This window comes from Castanea sativa, chromosome 4 (genome assembly GCF_040712315.1).
Source record: "Castanea sativa cultivar Marrone di Chiusa Pesio chromosome 4, ASM4071231v1".
NCBI lineage: Eukaryota > Viridiplantae > Streptophyta > Magnoliopsida > Fagales > Fagaceae > Castanea > Castanea sativa.
The window spans coordinates 3379515-3396086 of record NC_134016.1 but is presented as its reverse complement, the minus strand read 5'-3'; the positions used below and the strand labels follow the sequence as shown (position 1 = coordinate 3396086).

Here is a 16572-nt window from a genome sequence, read left to right as displayed (position 1 = left end):
TAAGTCGACAATAACACACATCATCTTCCTATTAGGGGAGAAACTTTGTCAATAAATAATTTTATATATATATATATATATATATATATAATCTTTTCACCGATCACACTAGAAGATAAATTGAGAGTACCATGCAAGATCTTTTACCTTTTTTTGGATGAGATTATAGTTAGACCCTCACTATCAGGTGTTTTTTTTTTTTTTTTTCATGGCCTTCAATTTGTGAGTGACGACTCCCCTTAAAATTGCCAAGGATTTTCTACAAAAATTCCTCTCAATAAGGTTTTGATTGGACTAAAGGAATGTGGGAGGTGATCATAGAACCTAGATGTATTCACAGATGCCAAAATACATGTAGAATCAATTTTCCAAAATGGAACAAATCTTCCAACAATGCCAATAAAGATAACAAAAGTCAACTTGGGGAACTACAGTAGAGATACGAATACAACCTTTCGAAAGTCTTTGAAGGGCCCTTACAGAGCCAACAATTAGCTGAAATAACGGTCACTAAGGTGTAAGTTCTTCAAGTTGCGATTCTCAGATCTCCCCCAAATAAATCTGTTTATCACTACTACAAGATCCAACAATAGGTTCACTGGGATGGAAGACACACTCATTGACAGAACCAGTGTGGCCAGGGAGCTTATACAAGATGCGTCTAGATGTAGTATCCCAAATGTAAACCATGCGATCTGAACTCCCGGCAGTGACTTTGCTTCCATCAGGTGACCAGCTACACTTCAACAAGTTCTTCTCAAAGTTGTGTTGGTGCCCTTCCATTACCTTTACACACCGATTTTGTGGTGCATATGGGCGCATATCCCATATGCAGAGTTTGCAATCCATACCATTTGTAAGAAGATAGGAGCCATCAGGACTCAACTGCATACCTGTTATCATATCTTGATGACCTTGAAGTGTCATTGTAACTTCACCTTTGCGCAAGTCCCATACCTTTACTTCATTGTCAATACCACCTGTGAAGATCTTATCAGATGCATCCGAGAAACCGACGGCTGTGATTTGGTATTTATCTGGAAATGTCTGAATGGCACCCCTCTGACGCATATCCCACAGTTTAGCAGTTCCATCATCAGATCCACTGACAACAAGTGGAGGCCCTCTCCGAGAAGGACAGCATGAATTCACAAACGAGGAGTGTTCTGCCATTTTCTTGATTTGTTTTCCTGTTTCAACATCCCATGCCCTCAGCGTTTTGTCAGGGCTGGCTGATATTATCTGTGATCCATCAGTGGTCCAATGAAGATCCAAAACTGCATTCTTGTGTCCTTTTAAAACCACGAAGTTCTTGCAATCCCCGTGCACATTCCACAGAAAAATTTCTTTGTCATGAGACCCAGATGCAACTACTGTTCCTGCAGGATTGAACTTCATTGTATAAATGGCACTCTGATGGCCCGTCAGCAACATGATTGGTGATTCCAAACTTGATGTCCGCTGTTTTCCATTTGGCCCAGGCGCTTGAGGAGTACTATATGGGACAGTAGACCATTCCATTGGCCTTGGACCAACTGTAGACAAAGCATTTTCACCCCCTGACGGAATAACTTCCATTTTGTCTTCTGCTTTCTCTAACCAGTGATAAATCTAATCTTTATGGCGTATATCCTGATATAAAAACTAAAGAAATTAGTCATCCATGTTAAATAAAGCAGGATGAAATAACTTAACTGATTATCATGACTACATCCTACATAGGCTATAATTTTTTCTCAGTCTTTCTGATACTTCATAAAGTCAGTGGTTAAACAAGATAAAAGTAAAAAATCAAAACCACAATAAAGTAAAACAGAAAATCAACAACTAGACTGTACTATCTTTTTTTAATTTTTAATTTTTTTCCCTAAACTGGTAGAAGGTTGGAAGAACAGAATGTTGAACTTCCAATTTCAACCAGTTTAGGGGGAAAAAAAATCCAAAAACTAAAAGTTAGTGCAAAGACAATGGAAAATGAGTAAAACTAAGCAATTGTTACAATCTGCACTTTTTTTTTTTGGACTTAATGAGTTAATTATTCTTGCCAATGATGTTTAACAATGCGCTAGATGTATCAATTTGTTAAGCACTACAACAAAATCATTTTTGTATCACATAGTCAACCCACAAAAATTGACAATCACCCATACAATAAAATATAGGCATAAATCGTTATAAATAGAAATGATGATCTGGTTACCAACAAAAGAAACTGAAAAGCATTTAGATTTGATCAAATGCTTCAATCAATGTTAACAAAGTGCATGTGCTTAGGCCTTTTGGTTTAAGTGCTGGTGATCAAAGTGCTTGTTCTTGAAGAAGAAGAGTATTCTGTACTTTTTTATGTGTTTGTTTACATATCAAAAAAAATGTTAACAAGGTGCTTGTTAAACTTTGATTAGTTGATGCATGCAGTAAAAAACTAAATTGGGCCCAATATAACTATAGTCATACAAATTTTAAACATAAAAAATTTAAAATACTTCTACATAAAAAATTTTAAACACTGTGTGAAACATTAATTTTTCTCAAGTTGCTTACATACACCATTACACCAAGTAGGGGAATAAACAAAATCATAAGCACACAAAAGAAATGTTCATTTTTATCAATCCTAACAGTGCATCAGGAAAAGCTTTTTCTTTTTTATGTTTCACTATAATCATCCAAGGGATGACAAAACAAGGGTAAAAAAATTATTACCAGGTACAAGTACAATGTTGCTGATGATCAAGGACTGACCATTTGCAATTTTTTAAAATTTTTTTTTTTATATAAGTAAACATCAATCGGTAAGAAAGAATGGATGAGGAATTAGGTTCCAATCTTACTAAATGATCAAATTAGTAAGATTTGAACCTAAGATGTAGCCTAACAAATCCTACCCCTTTACTAAGAGGGAAAAAGGAAAGAGAACAATAATATACATAAACACATGAGCACGTAGAAGTTTTTTTTTTTTTTTTTTTGGTACACGAACACCCACCACCTACTTCTTAAAAAGTAGAGTAGATGCCACTTGAGCTAGTGCTCAATCCTCAATGGTATTACCTCCTTTTTATAAATCCTAAGACAATGATCAAAGAAGAATAAAACTAATACCATGAGGTAAGGGTAGAATGTGATAAAGATGTGAGATGGGACTGATTTAGATTTTCGTTCAAGCCTTACTAATTTCTTTAACTTAGTAAGATTTGGACCTAAAATCTACACTAACCATATCTTACCTCTTTACCAATAATGAAAAAAGAAAAAGACAATACACATGCACGCAAAAACAGTATTCAGCTATATCAATTACTAGTTTGAAAATGTATTCTGGTTATTCCTGAGATCATCATTCAACAAGACTAAATAGAGAGAGAAAGGAACTATCACAGTTATTAGACAACAGAGCATATATATTCAATCAACTGTTAGTTTAAAACTTTAAATACACTTGGTACACTCATAGAATCCATTAGCTCTATCTCTTTAGCTTGATACTTTATTTTTCAGACATATAACTCCATAAAACTCATAAATTGTAGTAGTAATAAAATCCTAAGGCCCAGAATTAGGAACAAACATTCAATAAAAAGTATATAAAATACCTGAATTTTGCATACTAAAAAAGAAACTTTAATACATATATTCCAATATCCTTTGCCACATACAATTTACTTTTTCTTCTATTTCTTTATGTTTGTGAGTATAGCTAAGTTCCTACAACTATAACATACTACAACTCAATAACCCCAGTTGCAATATTGCGGACCTAAGGGAAACCATTAAGGTAGAATTCCCAATGCAGTCGAACCACTTTTCTAGGCAGTCAGAGCCAATTTCAGTAAAAAAAGTCCCAACTTCTTATTAACTTTAGCAACTTTAGCTGCTTCCCAATGTAGTTGATACCCAGTTTATCCTTATTAATGATTTCCCCAAGTGCACCCATTAACATACTCCATTGTACAAATCTAGATATCCAGGGCCACGTTTATAAAATAGAAGATTAAATAACACTGCATACATCAAAATCTTGAGTAAAATTGGTGCTCTTTTGACCAAGGAATTAGGCTTCTCATGCAGTACCTAAGATTTAAAACTAAATAACTAAAATCATTTTTTTTTTTCCATTTCTTTTTCCCAGTCTTCAAGCTAAACCCAATATACCTAATATTCAACCACTTTACTATCTTCCATGACCTAAACACTTTCTCAGCAACCAAACAGACAGCTAAAACATTAAACCATCCCCTCACCCCCAAAAGAAATTCAAATAAACCACAAAAGGCTAATCCAATCTAAACTCCCCCAACCACTAAAAACAGAAAAACAGACCAAAATCTTAACTTCCAGAAAGAATCAAGCAATAAGGTAAATCAAGCTCGGTTATAGAGGTTCTAGGAAACCAAACAGCAGAGTCATACATCTAAAGAAAGGAAAATGTCAATTCATGGAATCAAACTAGTCAATATGATACCTAAGATTTAAACTAAATAATTAAAATTCCTTTTTTCCCAATCTTCAAGCTAAACCCAGCATACCTAACATTCAACCACTTTACCTTCTTCCATGACCTAAACACTTTCTCAACAACCAAACAGACAGCAAAAGCCTTAAACCATTCCCACCCCACAAAAGAAATTCAAATAAACTACAAAAAGCTAATCTAACCCAAACTCCCCAAAGCCAAAACAATAAAAACAGCGAAACAGACCAAAATCTTAACTTCCAAAAACAAATCAAATAATAAAATAAATGAAGCTCAGTTATTGACGTTCTCGGAAACCAAACAGAAGAATAATGCATTTACAGAGAAAAATGTCAATTCATGGAATCAAACTAAGCCTATATGATAACTAAGATTCAAAACTAAATAATCAAACTTCCTCTTTTTTTTTTACCAGTCTTCAAGCTAAACCCATTATACATAATATTCAACCATTTTACTGTATCCATTACTTAAAAAAACTTTCTCAGTAACCAAACAGACAGCTAAAGCACTAAACCATCCTCTCCCCCCAAAAGAAATTCAAATAAACTACAAAAAGCTAATCTAACCCGAACTCCCAAACACTAAAAACAGCAAAACAGACAAAAATCTTAACTTCCAAATAGAATCAAACATTAAGGTAAATCAAGCTCGGTTATTGAGGTTTTCTGAAACCAAATGGCAGAGTAATTCATTAACAGAAAGGAAAATGTCAATTCATGGAATCAAACTAAGCCAATATGATAACTAAGATTCAAAACTAAATAACCAAACTTCCTCTCTTTTTTTTTTCCCAGTCTTCAAGCTAAACCCAGTACACCTAATTTTCAACCATTTTACTGTATCCATTACCTAAAAGCTTTCTCAGTAACCAAACAGACAGCTAAAGCATTAAACCATCCTCTCACCCCCCAAAAGAAATTCAAATGAACTACAAAAGGCTAATCTAACCCGAACTCCCAAACACTAAAAACAGCAAAACAGACCAAAATATTAACTTCCAAATAGAATCAAACAATAAGGTAAATCAAGCTCGGTTATTGAGGTTTTCTCAAAACAAATGGCAGAGTAATACATTTACAGAAAGGAAAATGCCAATTCATGGAATCAAACTAGGCCAATACGATAACTAAGATTCAAAACTAAATAATCAAACTTCCTCCCTTTTTTTCCCAGTCTTCAAGCTAAACCCAGTATACCTAATATTCAACCATTTTACTGTATCCATTACCTAAAAACTTTGTCAGTAACCAAACAGACAGCTAAAGCATTAAACCATCCTCTCCCCCCAAAAGAAATTCAAATAAACTACAAAAAGCTAATCTAACCCGAACTCCCAAACACTAAAAACAGAAAAACAGACCAAAATCTTAACTTCCAAAAAGAATCAAAACAATAAGGTAAATCAAGCTCGGTTATTGAGGTTTTCTCAAAACAAATGGCAGAGTAATACATTTACAGAAAGGAAAATGCCAATTCATGGAATCAAACTAGGCCAATACGATAACTAAGATTCAAAACTAAATAATCAAACTTCCTCCCTTTTTTTCCCAGTCTTCAAGCTAAACCCAGTATACCTAATATTCAACCATTTTACTGTATCCATTACCTAAAAACTTTGTCAGTAACCAAACAGACAGCTAAAGCATTAAACCATCCTCTCCCCCCAAAAGAAATTCAAATAAACTACAAAAAGCTAATCTAACCCGAACTCCCAAACACTAAAAACAGAAAAACAGACCAAAATCTTAACTTCCAAAAAGAATCAAAACAATAAGGTAAATCAAGCTCGGTTATTGAGGTTTTCTGAAAACAAATGGCAGAGTAATACATTTACAGAAAGGTAAATGTCAGTTCATGGAATCAAACTAAAGCCAATATGATAACTAAGATTCAAAACTAAATAATCAAACTTCCTCTTTTTTTTCCCAGTCTTCAAGCTAAACCCAGTAAACCTGATATTCAGCCATTTTACTGTCCTCCATTACCTAAAAACTTTCTCAGCAACCAAACAGACAGCTAAACATTAAACCATCCCCTCACCCACCAAAAGAAATTCAAATAAACTACAAAAAGCTAATCTAACCCGAACTCCCCAAAACACTAAAAACAGCGAAACAGACCAAAATCTTTAACTTCCAAAACGAACAAAACAATAACAATAACAATAACAGCAGAGTAATACATACACAGAAATGAAAATGTCAATTCATGGAATCGAAGTAGAGAAATATGACAAAGAAATTGTACGGAATTAGGGTTTTGCAGAGAGAGAGAGAGACAGAGAGAGTACCAGGTAGAGATTTGCGTGTTGAGCTTAAACCCTAAAGAGTTCCTTTCTTTTTTCTTCGCTAGTGAAGGAGATTTGGAATCTGACTCTGATTTAGAATTTGGACCCCGTTTTTATATCTTTCATTGCACGTCGTCGTTTTGGTCCAAACTTAATGTTTGGAAAAATAAAAAATGACACTCACACTGTTTAGATTTTCTTTCTTGTATTTAATAGGGTGAGTACAAATATTTTTGTCTTAATTTTTTTTTGTTCGGGTTTTCACTCCACTAGTTACTTTTTTTTTTCCTCATAAAATAACTAAAATGTAAAATGAAAAAGGAAAAAAAAAAAATAGGCACATGACATCTTGTTTGAATTTAGCCATAGTGATAGAGGGATGGATTCTTTACAATTAGATGGGTTGAGACGAAAGTTAATAAGTTAACTTTTCACTTCAATAGTCACGATTTGAGGTGAAAAATAATTTTTAGGGTTTTTATTTTTTTATTTTTATTTTTATTTTTATTTTTATTTTTATTTTTATTTTATCTTAGTCATGTATAACTATTTTACTCAATATGGATTCCAAAATTATAATGACTATCATTTGAAATAAGGAAACTGATTGGGGTATTAAATGCGATTGAATCTAACTATCAAGATATAATTAACAAGGTTAATGGTTTGTTTGGAATGGAGGGAAAAGAGAAGGCAATAGACGGGAGGTGGTTGGAAGTCCCTCTTCCTCTATCCAAACATAGAGTAAGGGAAAAACTAAATGGTAGTGTTTATTATACATTACTTATCACACACAATGTACACAAATTTAAGATTTTGAACTAAAATTGTGACTTAAAGTCAGTAACTATGAGTAGAACCAAGGTCACAACATTATTTTTAGTGTCTCATTTTGCAAAGCACAATTCTAGTGTACAATAATGCTCAATCCCACAAAGCATAACATCAATAATAAATAAGACTAAAATAAAAAATATATAACAAGGTGGAAATGTATGAATATAAATCCTCTTGTATTCGAAATGTATAAGTGAACATCTTGTTTAGCTTTTGAAATCATTTTTCATTATTGATAAGCATATATGTAAAACTTGCTACAACAAGAGTTGCCTAACATTTAAGTCTTGGAAATCCATAGCCTAATTATGCAAATGGTTTGATAACCCCCGTAGAGTATCGGAAACAAAATAATAACAAGCATACAAGTAAAACTCAATCAAATTAAAGCATCGCAATCACCAATAAGTATTAATATAAAGAACAATAATAACTCCCAGAAAAAACATGATGTATGATACTGAAAAGCTGGCATAGAAAACCACTTGATCTACTTCATACCATTTCCCATCACTTATGCTTGAGGATTTTGGCGGCATCCAAGGCAAATCATCTATACTTGTGCATTTCTTATCCAATGGTAGACCACAAAGAAATGGATTTCCTTCATAGCTGCTCTCGCCAAATGTTCCAAACTGTTGTTTCATTTATGGTGTCCTACCTGATAAGTTGTTATGAGCAACACTAAACACTGCTAGAAAATGGAGCTCAACAAGTGTTGGAGGGATTTGTCCACTCGAAGTATTGAAAGAAAGGTCCAAGCTTTCTAATTCAACCAAGTTTGAGAATGTTTGTGGAATGGAACCCGTCAATTGATTGTGAGACAAGTTCAATGCTCGAACGGAAGAAAGTTTCCCAAGCTCAAGTGGGATTTCACCTGTTAAGTTGTTACAAACAAATCCAATCCAGACATGTAATTTAGAATGTTATCCTTGTAAGAGCTAAGCAAGTTTTTGGAAATGAAGCTAACTTCTTCCGTTGATTTATAGTCATCAAAAACTACTAGAGGCATACTATCCTCCGAGACACTTCCATATTTAGTGGATGTCATAATTATTACATAATTAGGGCTGAACTCATAAGAATGATTCTTCCCAAAAATAATGTCTTGAAAGCAATGAGAAATGGCCCCAGAAAAGAAGTTGCTAGAGAGATCCATTAGGCTTATTTTGACCAATTGACATAAATTTGTTGGAATAGTTCCACTTAACCGGTTTCCTCTTAGTAAAAGAATGTTCAAGCTAGAACGTTTACCAATTGTACTTGGAATGTTGCTGGACAACTTGTTGTGACTAATATCCAGTGACAAAAGACCTGACACATTTAGAAAAGCTTTTGGTATTGATCATGAAAAGAAGTTTTCCTCCAAATGTATGTGATTAAGGGTGTGTTTGGTTGGAGTGAAAACAGGGAGGATGGAAAATAGGGAGAGGAAAATAGCATTTTCTACTGTTTGGTTGAGAGGGGGAGGGGGAGGGGGAGAGAAAAGTAATGGGGCCCACAAGAGATCCCTTGCATGACCATGAAGGTAAAGGCCCTGAGAAAAGATTATGATAAAGGTCTAGAAAGATCAATGAAATTGTTTCACAAGAAACCTGACCATTAAAAAAGTTATCCGGCAAGAGTAGTAGAGTAAGCTTTGTTTGGTTACATATCCAACTGGGAGTCTTACCAACCATTTTATTAGTGCTGACATCCAAGAAACTTAGGGAACCAGAGCATTTCGATAACACATTTGACAAAGTTCTAGAGAACTTATTGTCATTTATTCTCAAAACCTCTAAATTGATTAAGTTAAAATTGCTTGAAAATAAATGTCCATGGAAACTATTATAAGATAACTTCAAAACTTGCAATTTTAAGCAACCCTGCCAGCAATTCCTTTGGCACTTCTCCTGAGAAGTTGTTGAAGGACACATATAATACATCCAAGAGAATCATGTTACCAATTAAGTGTGGGAGACAACCTTCAAAATTGTTTTTGGATAAGTCTAAATATGATATGTTGGGTCGGACATTTCCTGTATTTCCTTGAAGCTGTCCAATGAGCTGATTGTCCCACACATCCATCCAACTAGCAAAGCCAAGATTGAGTAGCACATGGAAATGACCTGGGAAAGAGTTATTCTTAAGAGAGACAAATGCTAGCCTTGTGTTGTTCTCAAGCAACCAACTAGGGAATTGTCCTTTCAATTGTTTGTGAGAGAGATCAAGCACTCTGAAGTTGTGCTGGTGAAGGAGGAATGTTGGCATTTGATTGGCGAGCTTGTTCAGAGTACAATTAAATAGCACAAGGAACTCCAATTGAAACAAAGGTACCCACCTTGAATTTTCTGTTTCTAAACCAAGCTTCTTGCTATCACATATAATTCGAATGAATTCAAGCTTGGAGTGATTATTAAATGTGTCAAATGAGAATAAACCCTCAAAAAGATTATAATTGAGATCAATATGCATCAATATGCTTAAGAGATGTCAGGCCAGCTATTAAAGATGAAAAGTTCCCTTTGAAACGGTTCTTCGAGAGATCTAACAGTAGAAGAGATGTCAAATTTTTTAGGTAATGAGGAATGGTCCCTTCAAAAGAATTCCTACTAAGATCTAACTCTTCAAGTTTCTTCGATTCACATAAACCTGCAAAAATAGAAATAACTTGAGAGAAAAATGCTAAAACTATTACCAATGTTACTACAAAAAGCTTAAAACTTACATGATAACGAATATGATTGGTAATTTGGTATCATCTCAATAACGTAATATATAAAATGTTTTGAATAACATAGAATTCCAAGACTAGTAACACATCAATTTATGAGTTTTGACATAATTTTCTTCGACTTACTTATGGTTGGATGGCACTTCCTAGTGTACTCCAATGAGAATAGGAATACATCTTTACATAAAATCTTGATGAAATACTTGCCTTGAGTTGGTAAAGAGCCAGTAAGATAATTATTGGACAAGGATAACGATCTGAGAGAGGATAGTGCCCTTATAGAATGAGGAAGATTTCCAGTAAATCCATTCCAACTTAAATCTAAAATCTCCAAACTATCAAAAGCTTCGAAATCTACATACACAAAAATAAAATAAATATTATTTGTGTTGAGGAGATATCTAAATTGACAATTGTGTGTGTGTATATAAGACATGTTTTAATGACATGCTCAGCCAAAGACAATTTAACCATAGGATTCAATAAAAAGAAAATTTTATTACATTGAAACAGTAAGGAACCATTGAAAGCATTGCCGCCCAAAATGAAGAACTCCAAGGTTCTTAGACTTGTAAGATCTGTAGCAATATAAATGTAACATATTTAGAAGAAACAGAGTATTATATATGAGAAAGTCTATAAATACAAAAGTGACATTAATGGTGAGCCTAAATGATGTGGTAAATTGTTAACGGTATGTAAAAAAGTTATGTCAACCGTGAGCTTAGATGCAAACTAATACAGTAACAGTTTGTCAACTTAACAGTTGCAAAAAATGTATGAAGTTTTTTGTGCATGTAATATTGCTTCTTGTTATATATTGCAACACAAGAGAGTGAAAAACCGTGCTCATGTAAGTTAAAACTGCATCAAATTTTAATAAACCTTATATAGCAAAGCATTTTGATTTAATTGGTGTAGAAACTAATAGAATTTGAGTGATGGTAGAGATATATTACATATATAAATTGATGTGTTACCAATTACCCAAAAAATTATTAAGACACTTATTTATTTTGTTGTGATATCAATCACATTAATTATTAATTATTAGATAAGTTTGAAAACATTTTTGTAGCGTAATTAGTAATGACTTTAAGATTTTTTCAAAGAAGTTTCCATAGCACATACCTTGCTGATAAAGTGGGCCCTCCATGCCATTTTCATCCAATTTTAGGGATTTAAGAGCCGATAGTGCACCCAAAAATCTTAAAATTTCTTTGTTGAACTGATTATTGCCTAGGTCTAGTTGCTTCAGCTTGCTCAACTTAGCTAAATCTTTCATAAAAGAAATAAAAAGTACACACATTATAATTATAACGATACATGATTAAATAATGTGTTATACAAAAACAAATATTTAATACTTTGGAAGCACCATGCTCTACTCTAGAATCTAGATATTGCCCCCAAAAGTCGATTACGTTTCACAATTATTGTACGGTAATAAAAAAAAATTTTAGAGCCTCTCTTCTCTGAGTTTATGAATACAATGTTTCCTTCAAGATTCTAGAGTTTTGTATGTTTATAAAAGTTGACCACAGCATTCTGATTTGGATGCTCCTAGAATTGCTTTTTAAGCTTCATCTTTAGAACAAACTAGTACTGTTGGATGAAGCAAAATTCATTTTTTCTCTCTCTCTCTTTACCTTGCATTGTTAGGGAGCCATTGAGAAGATTATAACTTAAATTCAACGTTTCCAAGTCTTCAAGAACCGAAAGTTCTGCATAAAAATAAAAGTAAATGTAAAAAGTAGGAATTTTTTAATAATTTATATTGTTTAAAGAATTATGGAAAACGAAACATACTTTTGATAGGGAAGGATCCTTTCAATTGATTGTGATGAAGAATTAGATTTTTAAGGGATGTAAGTAGACTCAGAGATTGTATGATGCTTCGATTGAACCCATTATGACCAAGTCTAATAATTCCAGCTTTTTCAATCTAAACAGACTTTCAGAACCTATGGTAACATCGTAAGAAAGAATTAAGTATCCGTTTGGAAATAACTTATCTATTTTTTTGCTAAAAATGTGCTAAAGTACACTTGTGATGATGATGAAAAATCACCAGTTAGTCACAAGGTCCTCACGTACTCGAAACAATACTTGCACAACACGAAAAAGAGATGGCCTAACGGAGAGCACTGGTGTGGTGCCGGCCAAATACCCTCCGAAAGTCAAGTTAAAACTTTTTACAAAATTCTAGAGTGCTAGAGCTGGGATAAATTATGCGTATCTTGTATTCTGAAGGTTCATAGGTTTTTATAGTAGAGTCGGCCTCCATTTCTTGCGCACCAAGGCGTTTCCTTATAGGAAAAATCTTCATTAATGGGCGTATATTACGGAATCCTTCTCAGTTAGGATTCTATTTGCATTAGGACTCTATGAGTTAGAGTTAATCATGAGACGCAAGTTATTTTCATTTAGGAGTCCTTGGAGATTAATTAAATCAAATGGATGTCTCGTGACCCTGGATCCGTCCATCTTTTGTCCGTGCATCTTGGATCCATCTACTGTTATCCTACCAATCTAACGGCGTCATGTCTACGCAAACGGATCCGTCATCTACGTCTTTTAATCCTCTTCAACTTGTATTTTAATTTTTTTTTTAAGTGAGAAAATGCGAGAAAAAAATGAGTTATTAAAAAACTGTACATAAAAGCTAAAAGCTAAAAGCTGAGCTTATAAGTTGATGCCAAACAGACACTAAGGGTTTATTTGAGATCTGCTTATTTTGCTGAAACTGAAATTTTTGTTGTTGAAAGTATTGTAAATAAAAGTAAAAGTTAACTGAAATAATACAATGGGAACCATGAATACAATAGCAAAAATAAGCTGAATAGTAAAATAAGTTGGAAAAATAATCTTTGCCAAATGCAACATAAATATATTTTCCCTTGACAATTATTGTCAAGGGAAAATATAGCCAAATTATTTTTGAGAAATTTGCTTTAAATCTACCGAGCTATAAATAGAGATAAAATAGACACCTTCAAATATAGCAAGTGTAGTTTAATTGTAACCTCAAAGCACCACTTATAAAGCAAGAAAGTAGTTAGAAGCTTGAAATAATAAACACCAAATCTCTTACCAAAAAATAATTAAGCACCAAATCCTAAAATATAGCAAGTGCAGTATGCAACCTAATTCTGTCTCCACTTTATTTTCCATTTTAAACTGTTAAAAATTTCACATGTTAATTTATCAAGCCTAATGGTCATTAAACTTTAACTAATTAGCTTAGACAATATTTGCCCAAAAGCAACAAAATTGTAAATCAAGGATGGACCGCAATCCTACCCAACTGCGCAACCCGAATCTCAATCCCTAATAATCATTCTTCCTTATGAGCTTTCAACCAATCCAAATCGTTTGGTTATCCTAAAACCGTATGATTTTACAATTAGCATGAAGATTTTTACAACACACCGAGACTCAATTTTCATTATAATACATACATGATATACTATAATATCAACACATATAAACCAATTCAATTGCTGGATAAAAAAAATATGAAACTAAAATTAGCATCCTTAATTTCAAATAGTTAGAAGAAATATTTGTATAACCACTATCCATTGGCTAGCATACGAGTCAATACAAATCACAAGAAACAATTACAGGGATAAATTAACATACCTTCATTCCCAACCCAATTACAGGGATAAATTAACCACCATCTATATTACAAACAAAAATAGTAAACAACTAGACCCAAATTAGATTGAAGAGGGATTAAAAATGAATTATTGTGTTGCATAATTCAATTAATTAATAAAGTGAGCTAGAGAGAAGTTAAAAAAAAAAAAAACCATTTGTTGAGGCAATTTTAGAAGATTTGGAGCTTTGAATTTTGAAGAACTAAACCCTAGAATGCAAGGAGAGATTATTATTCCAAATGCACTAGACAATTGTTGGAGAAAATTTCACTTTGGGGAAGTGGAAACTGATGAGTTTTACGCATGGTGATCATATGCTTCAAAAGCCAGTGATAAGTGATTCCAAACTTCAAAAGAAGTGAGATCAATTCTGTCTCATTAACCTTTTAAGTAATGAGACTTTAGTTTTTGGAGTTTCAATTGATTGTACTATCCCTTGAGATTTATGTATTATTCATGGTCAATATGTAAAATTTTGGCCTAGAGTTATTAGATCGAAGACAGTATTCTTAATTCTAACCTTCCATTAAAAAAAAAAAAAAAAGAGAATTATTAATCCAAGGCTTTCCATGCTATAAAGATGATATGATCCAAATGTCTACGTAAATTTTGATCATATCTCTCCTTTCTTCATTCGTTGATTTAAAAATTTTACTTTTCATCACTGTAATAATAATAATAATAATAATAATAATAATAATAATAATAGCCTTATTTAACACCCAATCTAATGAATTGCAGGTATACATACTTGACTAAAAAACAAAAAACAATATTCCACTCTTAAATAGTAAATGCCTCTTTTTTTTTTTTTTTTTTTTTTTTTTTTTTTTTTTTTTGAGATAGTTTCAACTTATGACGTTCGCTTCTGATAATAGCTTTTTATCATCAAACCAAGATATCAATTAGTTTTTGGTGTAGGCGAGAATTGAACCTTAGATATTTTATACAACCATCAGAGATTTTACTAGTAAATGCCTCTTGGTTAGTCTTGACTCCTCCAAATAGATGGTCAAATAATATGAGAATGACAATAATTACTATATGGTGTTTTTTTTTTTTTTTTTTTGATAGACTATACTGTGGCTTTTGGATTACAAGTTAAATTACATTTTAACTGCACCCATTTACAGTCTTATCTTTTGGCTACTAATATTTTTCTAGGGAGTAAAGATGTGACTGTAAATATAATATAAATGAGGGGCATGATTCAATAATCACAGTTTTACTAGACCAAACTGTCTGTCTTGTTAGTTAATTATAAGTGCTCATAACATAAGAGAAGCGATTTGTTTACAAGTAACTTTTAGAGGACCACATTGTTAGTTTTAACTTAAATTTTTTTAATTATTATGAATTTGTTGATTTTATGGATAATTTTTTTAAAGTAATGTTACGGATATAAACTATTTTGCAATATTTTTACAAACTATTGATGTGACAAATTATTATTAGTTTTAATATGGGTTTACCACTAACATTATATTTATGTTTATCAATGATTATTTGAAAATTACTAAAGTTTGTAAAAATGTTGTAAAATAGTTTATCTGTAACATTATATATATATGAAACTCTCTCCTAAAATAACCATCACACCAATGATAAACATTATATATAACCATCACACCAATGATGCGTGATCTTCTTGCAACATTGTTAATGTATACATTTTGAATCATAAGCTTCTTTTCTCTTTTTGCAATGTAAAGCTTTTTTTCCATCATTGCAAAATAATAATAAAAATTTTTTTGACACCCAAGCCTATGAGTTGTAGATATTTGACTACAAACGATTTTTCCAATTTCTAAGCAAATGGTAGATACCTCTTGGTTAGTCTTGACACTTCAAAAATAATGGTTAATATGCATATTAGAATGATGGCGTTGACCATATGTTGGCCTTTGGGTTTCAATAAGTTAAAAAGACCCATTTGGTAGAGTAACTCAAACACATATTTTTAATTTTTAAATAATATTTTACACACTTTTTTATTCACACGTATTTCAAAATAACTTAAACAACATTACTCAAACTCCTCTACCAAACAGGCAAGTTACTTTTGAAAAAAATATATAGAAAAAGAAAGATTGGAGGAAGAAAGAAAGGGTTAATTTACTTCAGACTTCAGCTACTCACAGTTATTCATTCTCTCATGGTTACTCATAACTTCTTCAAAGGGATTCAATGCATTTGGTTTAATATTGTTATCAAAGTGGTCATATGATTCTATCGTAAAGATGTGACTTGGAAATATAAACAACTACGGGTATGATTCAATAGTTACATTTCAATTCTACCCAAAAATTAAAAAATAAAAAGTTACATTTCAATCGGACCACCATTGGGCCCATTCACATGATTATTTTGATAATTACCTTTTTATGTGGGACAAGTAGACTGCACACATGGGAGAGTTGTCAATTGGTTGTCTCTCAAGGACACTACAATTATCTACACACCACATTAGGGAGTTTTTTTTTTTTTTTTTTTTTTTTTTTTTTTTTTTTTTTTTTTTCTTTCTTTCTTTAAATGGATATATTATTAATTTGATCGACCAACTAATAGGAAAAATTCTACTTGTCCTATT

General features: G+C 32.5%; 2 pseudogenes; both read right to left on the bottom strand.

Annotated features, from left to right (window-relative positions):
- Positions 1-305: 305 nt before the first annotated feature.
- On the bottom strand, positions 306-6877 carry LOC142631968 (uncharacterized; annotated as a pseudogene).
- A 1026-nt stretch (positions 6878-7903) lies between these two features.
- Positions 7904-12646, bottom strand: LOC142631477 (cuscuta receptor 1-like; annotated as a pseudogene).
- Between the last annotated feature and the right edge of the window lie 3926 nt (positions 12647-16572).